At 33.8% G+C, this 12,665-nt stretch overlaps 1 non-coding gene across 1 annotated transcript; it reads right to left on the bottom strand.

The window, feature by feature from the left end:
* Positions 1 to 12,082: 12,082 nt before the first annotated feature.
* LOC111739853 lies at positions 12,083 to 12,185 on the bottom strand. Its single transcript, XR_002780389.1, has one exon. It is a non-coding gene; the product is annotated as a U6 spliceosomal RNA (small nuclear RNA).
* Between the last annotated feature and the right edge of the window lie 480 nt (positions 12,186 to 12,665).

The raw sequence follows: 12,665 nt of genomic DNA, 5'->3' as shown, positions 1-12,665 counted from the left end.
GTGTAATCAGCATTTTTCCTTGGGTTTTCCTCATTGATGCAGTGAAGAATCAGTGGTCAGAGAGATTTAGAAAAGATTTATTTAAAATATATTTTAGAAAGATAAAGCATGCTACAAGGAGGAACATGGTTTTAGCAAATAGAGCTGAAACAACCCAGAAGTGGGAATGTCTGAATTATATATGGGCTGTGATGGGTGGTTCTAAAGGCATTCCTAGGTAATTGGCAAGTGAGGTCATTTCGATTGACACTTGGCTACTGTATAACACTGCTTAGTGCGCATGTACTTACCCAGAATTCAGTCTGTTATAATTAGATTCATGAACTTCCAGGCATAAACAGTATTATAATGACAGCATAATGAGCATTAGATTGTGGGAAGATTTAGGGTAGTAACTTCTGCTCAGGCAACTGTGGCCAGATTAAACCAGCTAAGATTGTGACCCTCCTGTCCTTTGTCCCTGGGGATGCAGGAGGGATTCTCTAACTACCAATAGAGTGTTCTTTGGGCAGTCTCTAGGCTGAGCCCCTGTTCCTCATGTTTGACTGGCAGTATATGAGGCTCATAACTCATAACTCAACTTTTATAGCTCTATGTTGGCCAACTAAAGTTTTTGTGTAAATATTGTAAATGTGAGAAATTAGGTGATGTTTTATAAATATTTGATTATTATTGTGAATTTAATATTTTCAGGAATCAGGTTATACATCTTAAAAAATACCTTTTCCCTGATTATGGCTGAATGTTAACCTTTTCCCTTTTCTCTTTCACATATGCTTCATCAAAGAGGGACTCACTGCCAATACTAATAATAAAGATATCACTTGCTGTTTTATTTTCATTTTTTGGTAGATAAAAACAGTGATAATTAAGTTTAAGTTGTTAATCGCCTCCCTTTCTGTGTGCCACTTCTCAAGCACCCCATTATTAGTTAACCACTTAATGCTGGAGGCTGAGAATTCCTGACACCAAAAAATATCTCATTAGCATGAACAGCTGGAGCCTGAAATGGAAAGCACCATAGGGACTAATTACCTGAAAAGATTTAAATAGCAAACACCTACTGGAATCTTTTGCCACAGAAAGCAAAGCTTGGTTAACCCATGTATGAAAACTGTGTGCCTAAGACTAATATCTATTTGAAATTTAAATGTTTTAAAGTCTCTCCATTGTAATGCTACTTGTGACAAAATCAATCCAGGCCAGTTGCCTCATTCACTCTGTCTTTTCCTGTGGTATTATGAGCTTAACTTGGCTGTTGTATTTGATGTGACAGATCTCAGGGATATATGTCAGTGGAGACCTCAGAGAAGCACATGTGTTTTCTCATCACTGCTGCTGTGAGGCAAGAGGAAGCCATTTGAATGTATTTGACTAGAAGATAATTAAGCATTTGTTAGCCATATTTGAACAAGAGCTCTGATCTCAGGGTCCCTGGGCTCTATAGGCTCTGTGAAGCTCCTGAAATTATAGGCAATATGTACAAATGTACATTTTTTTCAAGAATACATTCTCTTGAATTATACACATTCCAAAGTATTAAAATGTTCCAAAGTAAGTATTACTGACAAATACTGTCTCCTCCTCCAAGTATTAAGGCCACTCACTTTATTGTTTCTTATTCTTTCAAAGTTAAAAAAAATATATATATATATATATTTTTTTTAAATAAAAAAAATAGATGTGGTGTATATCCTTGAGGGGAAGCAGCAGGATCACTTGACGTAAAGGAGAGAGCTAGAGCATATTAGTCACATAATGCAGAATTCACCAGTTCCCATGGGGGAATTTTTTAGCTATTTGTGATAAAATGAGAAATTTTAAGTATCGTTTTCTAATCTGAGACCATACTTTGCTATATTTAAAATTTAAACTCTGACATCTTTTATTGAATGGTAGCGGGAATAGCAGTTTGCGGTTTTGTTTTTGTAATCTTACATGATAAAATTCTAGAGAAAGACTATGCCCAGTATTTCCTTTATTCAAAAGCTATGACACTTTAAGCTTGGGTACTATAGCTCTATGTTCTCCCCACCCCTAATAACAACCCCCCATCCATATTGAGAGTCATCGTCTTAATCAGTCACTGATACTAGGCTGATAAATCTAGTTGGCCCAGGACTGAGTGGTTTTCCGGGACATGAAACTTACAGTGCTGAGAGAAGTAAGTTTGAAAACCACTAAAATCCACCGACATCAACGATAAAACATGATTAAAAAATACATATATTTGGGATGTTGGTATACATGGCAATGTGCAGAATTATTTATCAAAATAGCAATATTACATATGGTGTTTGGGATATTTTTTGAAACTTCTAATTCATGGTTTTACCTGAGACTATTTCTAGCAATTATCTTGATGATGGCGCAAATCACATTAGTCCTTGCACATTTTCCTAGGCTGAATCCTGGTGGTTATTGAAAAACTATAAAGTAGCAACAGTTTACAAAATGCCATCCCAATGTAGATCCTAATGGGTATATATCCTAGGCTTCCACTTCAGAGACTTCCAAATAGTAGATGTTTTTGTTTGGAGCATTTTCTTGAGAAGAGATAGAGAAGGCAGCAGTGTAATTTGCTAAAATCTCTTATCTGTATCACTACCTGTAACCTGCACATTCCACACAGTCTGCAGTCTAACACATGTAGATGGTGTTTGCAAAACAACTTCATGCTCTTTGTAACATGTGGCTATAAACAAAGGGCCTTTGTCATTTTAAGATAGTAAAGATAAACTAATTGGTATGTCTTATATTTACCACTATTTGAACAACAAATGTGTGTAGATACAAATGATTGTAATATCTACTAAGCAATTTACATGGTTCATATTTAAGGTATAAAGAATTTCAAAGCAGTGTGAGTGTGATAGTTTTATATGTCAATTTGACTGGGCCACATTGCGCAAATATTTGGTCAAACATTATTCTAAATGTTGCTGTGAAGGTATCTTTGAATGAGATTAACATTTAAATTGGTGGACTTTGAATAAAGCAGATTATTTCCAAGATGTGGGTAGGCCTTATCCAACTAAGTCCAAGACCTTAACAGAGCAAAGATTGATCTAACCCACACAAGAGAGAATTCTGACTGCAAACTGCCTTTGGACAGGGACTGCCACTCTTCCCTGGATCTCAAGACAGAGTACCCTGAGGATTTTGGACTTGTACCTCCACAGTTGTGTAAAACCTCTCTCTCTCTCTCTCTCTCTTATTCTCTCTACATATCTAAGTATATACACATCCCATTGGTTCTGTTTCTCTGAAGAGCCCTAATACAGTGAGTATATCTTTAAGACGTTCTTGTTCAGGAACCACTTATCCTACCAGAATTTGTATTTCCCAATTTAAATCATGTTAAGGGGTGTGAGAATTTTTATATTCTATCAAATGTGCACCGTTATAATTAAGAAATATTTTAAATTTGCTGTCCATTTACCTAAAAAATGGGAAAGATTATCTCTTAAGAAATGTGCCTGAATAGAACTCACAAAATTTGAAAAGATGATGATTAAAACTCAAATATAAAAAGATGGGAATCTCAAGATAAATAAGCAGCTGTTTGTTTGGCATGTTAAAAGCAGACAGGATTTATGGGGACTTAACAGAGGTGTGATTATTGAACTGCAGCAAAGATTAAAGTTAGTGTTAATCCATGTGAGTCCTTAGTAATATGAAAGAAGCTGAGAATAAGAAAAATACAAAAAAAGAAAAGTATTGGATTCTAACAAAGTTTAAAAAACAATATATTTATTAGTTATAAAAATGAAGGATGTTATACTTAAAAGATGGGCATTCTTAATGATTATTTTTGAGGGTAATGAACTGAAAACTAATAAAACAGAAATTGATGCTAAAACATAAATCTAAAAATAAGTAGCAATAAAACATTCCAGATAAATAATCTGCTCATATAATTTTATAAAATAATGACTATCATATTTTGAAAAATTTAAATATTGTTTTTTCATCACCTTCATCATAAATTTCATTTCCCTGTACCCTGCCTATCATTTGGAATAAGATATGAGGCTTAGTGCCAGCAGAGAAAATGCGTGCAACCTAAGAGGATATCAAGCTGAAGAGTAATCAGAGTTAATACAGGATAGGAAGAGGAAGAAGTAGATTCTTTGGAGTGAAGGAGAAGAATTAAAAATTAATTTCCTTTTTTCCTTACAGCTCTGTAATCCTAGGGATGAGCCTGGAGGATGTGACTCAGGGAGAAAAAGAGAGGGGGAGGGAAGAAAGAGAGAGAAGAAAAGAAAAGCAAAATTAGGGAAGATTTGTCCAAGGTTTAATTTGGGGCCCAAGGATTGGATGGGCGTCATGTTTAATTTAAAAAGACCTATGGGCCACCAAAAATTGTAGGAGGGTCTAATCAACTTGGAGAGATGATCAATATCCCTGGAAGCATCAGAGAGAGAATGTGCCTTGAATTGTACCAGTTATAAAATAGGGCAATGTAGGTTGTGGAACACTTAGGAAATTAAATACATGTATATGTACAACTCAGTCATCCTCAGTATCCACAGGGAGTTGGTTCCAGGAGCCCCGTCAGATATCGAAATTCGTAGATGCTCAAGTCCTTATATAAAATGGTGTAGTATTTGCATGTAACCTATACACATCCTCCCATATTACTTTAAAACATCTCTAGATTACTTATAATACCTAATACAAGGTAAACGTTATATAAATAGAAATGATACTATATTCTCTAGGAAACAATGACAAGAAAAATGTCTGTACATGTTCAGTACAGATACAATCATTGTAGGCCTACCTATATAGTATATGTCAGCAACAACATAACATTTAAAAAATAAATTAGATCTGTGGTTGATTGAATGCCTTTGTCTCTTTTTTTGTTTCACAGTAATCCTGGTTTCATAAAAGGAGTTTGGAAGAGTTCCCTCCTTTCCTATTGTCTAAAAGAGATTGTATAAATTGTTATTAAGAGAGGAGGCATCCGAAAAATGCAGAGGAAAGGGCTTGCAGAAATGACCAACTCAGCTGGTTATAGATTAACTACATCTTATAGGTCTCTAAATGGCCTTCTGGCAACATGTCACACCTACACAGGAAAGGATCTGTAAATAGATAGGACTGGTGGTCCGGAAATTCCTTCTCCCTTGCAGCCCCTACCTGATACTCCCTGACCCAGCCTGAGTTAGAAAGTGCAAGTAGATCCTGAGACAAAGCCCCTCGCATGGACACTGCTAGGGTATATAAGCTATAAGAAATCTAACTGGAACGACGTTGTCTGAGCATCCAAATTTCCTCCATTGGGTGTCGCTTCCTGCAACAACATTATTTCTTCACTTGCTGGTTTCCAGCCCTGTCCTGACTTTTCTCATAAGCATACAATGGAGTTCTGAGGAAAAGGGACTGCGAATGACTGCAAACTCCCCTTTGTCTCATTCCCATGGGTGCCATACTATCAAATTAGCCCACACTTGGCCTTCAGGTGTTTGTTAGCATTTCAGTTCATTTTAACCTTGCTTATTTGTTGGCCCTGTCTTCTTCTGCCACTATTGAGAAAGTACAAGCATGACATTTCTTCTTGGAGGAGGGAACTGTTACCTCCTTGGATTTCAAACTATTTAGTTCCCTGCAAACTTAGCTTTCTTATGGTTTTAACAAAATTTACAATTTTTTTTTTCTGGTTAGTTCTCATTATTTGAGTATGCTTGTTCCAGCTAGCTACAAACTAGGCAGAAGTGAAATCATTATTTGACATTTTCTTCAAACACATTTACTCATTCATCAATTTATTCAAATATTCAATAAATACATTCCAAAAATCCAAATCGTAGACAATATTGACAGATTAACTATAGAATTGCCCTTAAGAGTAACACATTTAGGAAAGAAATTTTAAATGTTTGTCCTACAACTCATTCTGTCTTTCACAACCATATTAAGAATCTTAAAATTAAACTTTTATCATGTAATTAGCTGACTTAAAAAGTCATTATTAACACCTAGCAACATCTAACCATTGATTTATTGACCTGATTTTCAACTATCACTAAATTGGCTTTCTTTTTTATGCTTCCACAATGAAATATTTTTCTCCATCTTCTTTCCCTTTCAAAGAGTTACAGCTTTCAGATTGTTTTACCAACTACTCCAGTTCGCATCAGTCTTGTGTCTCTCACCACTTTTATAACACTAATATTCTGGACCATGCAACTTGCATAATTATAAAAAATGCATGTCTGCTATATGTCTCCTTAATAATATATATGTTTTTAATATTTGTTTTTTCCTCTAGCTCTTGTCTTCATGGGGGAAAGGGAGACAGTAGTAATTCCTTATAGTACTTTAACATCTCCTATGTAGCCTAGCAAGTTTGGTCTGTTTTATATTTTTATTACAAACTAGAATACATTTCCAGTAAATTCATGAGCAGGTCAAAATATTCTTAAGTACTTTAGTTGAGTAAACATGAAATGTATTTAAAATTCTGAGGGGAAAATATATGTTTTCTTATGGTTAGGTATCAGATTAGTATACTGTGCAAGCTTAAAGTTTCTAAATAAGGAAAAAATGACTTTATGGCAAGATTAATGCTTTTCCTTGTAGCTACATTAATTTTGGGGGGGCTTGCTAGAGTGATCATGGTCATAAATGTTGTCATTTCAATATATACGCAGATTGTACTATAGGCAAACATGCTAATTTTGACAATTTTAAGCAAAGACCTATTTATATGGTTCTTGTCTCCATGTTATTTAAATGTTCCGATGATCTAATTATGCTGATTTTAATTATCAGTGTGAGAAGGGAAATAATTGAGATCGCTATAGTTTCTCTTTTCTAGAGTAATAACTCTCTCCAAATAGAAGGATTTGAGTATTTCTATGATGGTACTAATTCTTTACAAGTCCAGTCAGTGATGTCATTTATTTTTTTCTGAAAATAATGATATTCAGGAATAAATGAAAAGTTACAAAAAACAGACTCTTTAACTAGCAACTTTAAATCTGAATGTAAGGACATATAGCAGACATATATATATATATTTATGACTTCTTGCCTTGATAAAAAAGAGGTAGTGTTAAATCATTTCTACAGCACGTATGTTGGGAGATTTGCAAACAAAACCAACTCCTAATATATCTGTTGCCAAATAGTAGTCTTAATTGTGAGATTATTACTTTGTTACTTATAAAGAAGTTGAAATGGATTGGGAATGAGACAATTCATGAATTTGGAATATTCATCTAAATTTTCATTCCAGGCACAATGAAGGGAGACTGACAAGGGGTAAGAAAGTATAACCGCTGTGTGATTAGATACATTGCCTACTTTGCTCAGAGTACCCAATACATAACCTTAGCTAAGGCAGACTTAATTTACTGATGCATTCTGACAGATTTTAGTAGTTTATTCCTTTTAAAAGCCCCTTAAATATTTATCTTCCGAGTAAGTTATAATTTTCCTTAAGGCCAAAGAGGCCCACCCGTAAGTAAATTATTGTGTTAGTTCCAGAGAATTCCTGTTTCTGTTCAAACACATGTTTAAATCCTTAATTTCAGAATCTTACTCCCTTGCTTATAGCTAAACTTAAATATTGGTTGTTTTTAGCAGGTGCGTATGCGTATGCGTATGCATACGCATTGCAGTGAATATTTAATCTCATGTACATGTTATGAACTCTTTGACTCCCAGGACAAGAATGGATGGTTGGGGATGTTGGGGATGGTGGGAATGAAGTTGTGTGGGAAAACTGATCTTGATACCTTGTGGCAATAAGCAATTTTTAATTTCTCTAAATAAGCCACTTCATTTAATGCCTCATATATGCACACTGAGGAAACAAAGGTCAGATGTCTCTAAATCTTTTTAAATACCTACATATCACATCTCATATATTAACAAATGCATTTTCTTTGGTTGGCTATTTTTTGTTTCAGCTTTTATTTTGACTTTTTCTAAATCCATTCATGTTTTATAGCAATTATAAGTAATAGGTAGCATTTAATAGTGACTCCTGGTGAACTAAGATTTTTGCAACAAGAATTTTGAGGTGGATTCTCATTGATTAGCCCAATATTTCCTATAATTTAAAAGATTTCACATTTTATCTCTCTCTCTCTTTCTCTCTCTTTTTTTTTAGCACTTGAGGATTGAAAAGAACACACACAACACTAAACAAATTGATCAGGAAAATCAATTGCTCAAGCTATTTTTCTTGTTTTTACACAGAAGAATATCTTCCATAATGTTGCTTTTGTAGATATTGATAGCGGAATCTGTTGGATGCCCTTTATTGTTTTCTAATTAACTTCATAAAATTTTTGATTTCATGCCATCTTTTTACTTTACTCTCATATATTATTAATTTATTGTTATTATTAATTACAACAACTATTGCTTTTAAAATATTTGCTATTGGGGGAACATATACTAAATCCTAGAATTAAAAAAACAAAAAAACTTAGAATAAATTTCGAGTCCAATCACGGAAATAAATAGTTATTTATATTACTAGATCAAAAAATTGATTTTTCTTTAAAAACACATTGATAAATGTATATACATATTTATTGATGTATCTGTTGTAACAGACATGTAACAGAGTGAAATGTTCTGTCTCTCTTTGTCTCCATCTTGTTCAAGTTTGCTTTGTTCCCATGGCCGTCACACTAATAGTTTCTACTTAGTTTTGCATATAGACACGTTAATCATTAGAGGAATTCTGCTTGCAGCTTCAGTTTTATAGCCCCTCTCATTTCCCCTTCCCTTGACATACATAAAGCTTGCACTCTGTACTTTCTTAAGATGAATTTGAGGAACTACTAAGGATTCCATCTATTTCGTTGGCAGCTTCTCAATCGATAAATCTTTACTGCAGACTCTGAAGTTTTGAGTTTCGGCCTTTTGATATGTCACGCACAGACTTTGGACCAGTAATTGTTATAAGCAGTTTTCTGGAGGAAAGTATATAATACAATTCTTCTTTAATATACTACAGAATAGCTTATATTGGTAATTACTAAAGTGTAGAAGAGAATCTTATGATAGCATTTTATTTGCTTTTGTGAATTTTTTAAAAAGTTTTCTTGAATTAACATAATTTTACTTCAAGTAGAGAAAATGGAAATGCTTTATTTTCTTTATCTTTATTATTTGTCTTAAATATCTCTAAGTAGTATTGCAAATCAGACGCAGAAAATGTAAAAACTAGAGATTTATGTGTCCCTTTATTTCTGGTTGTCCAGAACCCTGTCAGCCTTTGTGTTCAAATATAAGTTGTTTTGGTTTTACATGAAAACAATGGTTACTTTTGGATTTCAACTATAAAGCTGCTCATATCAATTATAAATCTGCAACTCACCAATTGAAAATACGTTCCCAAATTACATAGTTACACCCTTGAAGCACTCAGTTAAAGGAAAATGAGACAACTAAATTTTGCGACAAAGTTGAACAAACTTGAGAAAGTGTATATTTATGACGTGTACCTATAAGATTAACTTCCACTAGATTTTAAGAAAAACAGAAACATATACCTGTTTGGTTAATATGATCAAGCTATTCAAGTAAACAGGAGCACACTTTAGGGTTATATATCTAATATATCACTAAACTTATTTATCAGATAAAACAACTGTGGAAACTTTGATCTGAAACTCTGTGACTTAATGTTGAACCAACTTTGAATTCTGTGAAAAATATCTAATATGGTTATAATACATGTATTTTTATGCATTTTAAAATTTATTTTACTGGTTCTATGCTTATGATTATTTTTAATCCACAATTATTTATGTTTGCTATTTGGGGAAGATGTGATTAAAATTCATTGCAGTGAATTTTTCTGCATTATTTTTCTACATTCTAGAGAATCACCGAGATGCTAATTCCATTGTGCATTTCGTAGGGGATGGGAGTTCTGCCAAAAGACAGCCCCTGTTGTTACTTCCCTTTACAGATTGCCTCAGTCAGAGAAAGCCACTTTTGCCAAGTTTACACCTCTTCCCAGGCTTCCCATTTGTAGTAACTGATCAACAGGAGTATAAAAACATTATCATATGGGCCTTAGTCTTCCGTTGAGACACATCTTTCTGATACCTACAGCCCAGCACTCAGCAGGCACCATGTACTTCACTTCAGCCATTTTTGCCAGCATGGTTACATTCATTTCCTCTGAGGGCTTTCAAGACTCTTGTTCCTCAAAGCTAAAAGACTCTTTAAATCGATATCTCCTCTTGACTTTGATAGGTGACACTGTTCTCTCCCTAGTCAGACTTAAGCTTTGTCCAGAAGAGGAATGGACATTTATTCCTCAATGGGACAACTGTTTTTACTCAGCCCAGAGCTACTCAACTATTATCCTTGATAAAATGTGAAAGGGTAGGGTGTGGTCATCACTGAAAAATAACATTCTAGAAATAAAATTATCCTGGCCCGAAGAATTGAAAAGAAAACATGGTTAGAAGATGTGTTGTTCTATGTCAACACTGTAAAATTCTGAATGGTAAATTTAACATGACCAGAAAAGGAATTTTCATTCATATTTTCCTGCATACTCTTGGTGAGATGTCCATTTGTGGTCATCACTGAGAAAGCACAGTAAGGACATTTGAGAAAGTCACTGGAAACCAGTATTCATGATGGATGATGCAGTGTCAAGAGTAATGATATAATCAGCAGCGGCATGAAACGAAGGCTAAAAGGAACTAAGGGGGCAAGAAAATATATTATATAATTTCAATGCAGACAGGTTTCCAAGAGCCATGAAATTATAAGTAATAAGTGCATCATCAGTACTCTTTGCTAATGATGGGAGATATATAGATTAAACAATAAAGAACATGAAGAGATTGTTTCTGGTCTGAATAGTAAAAAGGCAATTCATATATGTTATAAAGAATCTTCATATGCATTGAGCATTGACAGGACATAAACAAATACTTAATTATCTCTACCTATTATTCTAAATCTATATCAATAAACCATTGCACCTTACGTGGGTGCATAAATCTTATAATACATTTTTGTAAAAATTCTTTATACCAAGAGGAGCCCTGCAAAAAAATTTGCCCAGGGCCTCACACCCTAGGATTGATACTACATGGTGCTAGGAGAGATAATCGTATTTAAAAAATGATTTCTATTTTATATCTTGCATAAACCCTATTTTTAATGAATTATTTACTTCATATTTTTTGGAGACAAAAAAGAATGACTTTATGAATCTGAGACAAAAAAGGCCTTTTAAAGAATAATATTAATATGATGATGAAACACTTGCATGAGAATTACTCAGACACTAATTCCATTGTATACTATTTTTTAAAAAAGTTTTTCTGTCTCATATTTGTAATATTTGTAATGAAATTATAATATAGATCTTCTCGCCTCTTTAATTCCTTTAGCATATGTAAGGCTAATGCAGCTACATCAATAATCATGATGCTTTGTCATCCACCTGAGTGATGGTTCCCTGTGACTCTCTCAGAAGTTATTACTGTGCTTTCTTTAATGACAACAAATGCACATTTTACCTTTTCAAGAAATCAAAGGTTAACAAGTATTATGTTGAGTGTACATCATTTTTTAAGGAAAATATGATATGTTGTTGGTGTCCATTCATATCCCATAATTATTTACTGTGTTTTATTTTCTTTTGATTTTTGCAGGACCATATGACTACTAGTTGTCAGCACTTGTGCCTCTTTGCTTTCTCTTGGCAAAGGGGAATGCACCACTTATGTAAATTTTAGGAAATAGAAACCTTATTCCATCAGCCCAACCAGTGAGTGACAGGAGCTGGTGCATAATTCAGTAGCTCCATCACTCATATGGTAGAATGATTCTGAGATGTATAGTCTATGTTACCTCTCAAATATTATAACTTGCTTGCTAATGTACTCTTTTTTTTTGTATTTTATTTTATTATTAATTTCAACTACACAGTACAGTGGTTAGACATTTATATAGTTTATGAAATGATTCCCCCGATTACTCTATTACCCAACCGGCTCTATATATAACCATTGCATTACTGCTGACTACATTCTCTATGCCATACTCACCATTCCTTTGACCATCTCTCAACAACTAAAAAAGTATGGAACACTTCGCGAATTTGTGTGTCATCCTTGTGCAGGGACCATGCTAATCTTCTCTGTATCGTTCCAATTTTACTACATGTGCTACCAAAGCAAACATAATATATTCTTTGCTAGAATTTTCCTTCCTCTCTCAATTCTATCTAATAATTAATGTCTATATATTGTTCTCTATCAATATTTCTGTGATATTTTATTGAATAACTGCTAACACTTACCTTTTTATCTCAGGCTCTGTTTTCTGAGGAAACCATATATAAGACAGATGGTTTCATATGTAATCCTAAGAAACAAAGCCTTAGGATTAAGTTCTGGAATTTGATTACTTTTCAGCCAGATTAAAAAAAAAAAAAAAAAGGACAATCATTAGCAGTAAAGGAGTGGTAATATCCTCTGGCATGGCAATTTGAAATACGATGCAGGCAAGAGAAAATGCATTTTCTTATTTAGAATTTCTAACATTTGAGAGCTACAAGGGAAAATGAAATTATAAATTATAACTAGGATAGAGGATTTTTTGTTTTTATTTTTGTTTGTTTGTTTTTTGTTCTTAAGTGCCACTGATGCCCTGCAAAG

Source organism: Pteropus vampyrus, unplaced genomic scaffold (assembly GCF_000151845.1).
Source record: "Pteropus vampyrus isolate Shadow unplaced genomic scaffold, Pvam_2.0 Scaffold2, whole genome shotgun sequence".
Lineage (NCBI taxonomy): Eukaryota > Metazoa > Chordata > Mammalia > Chiroptera > Pteropodidae > Pteropus > Pteropus vampyrus.
The sequence above is the reverse complement of the archived record's forward strand: the minus strand, read 5'-3'. Positions and strand labels throughout refer to the sequence as shown.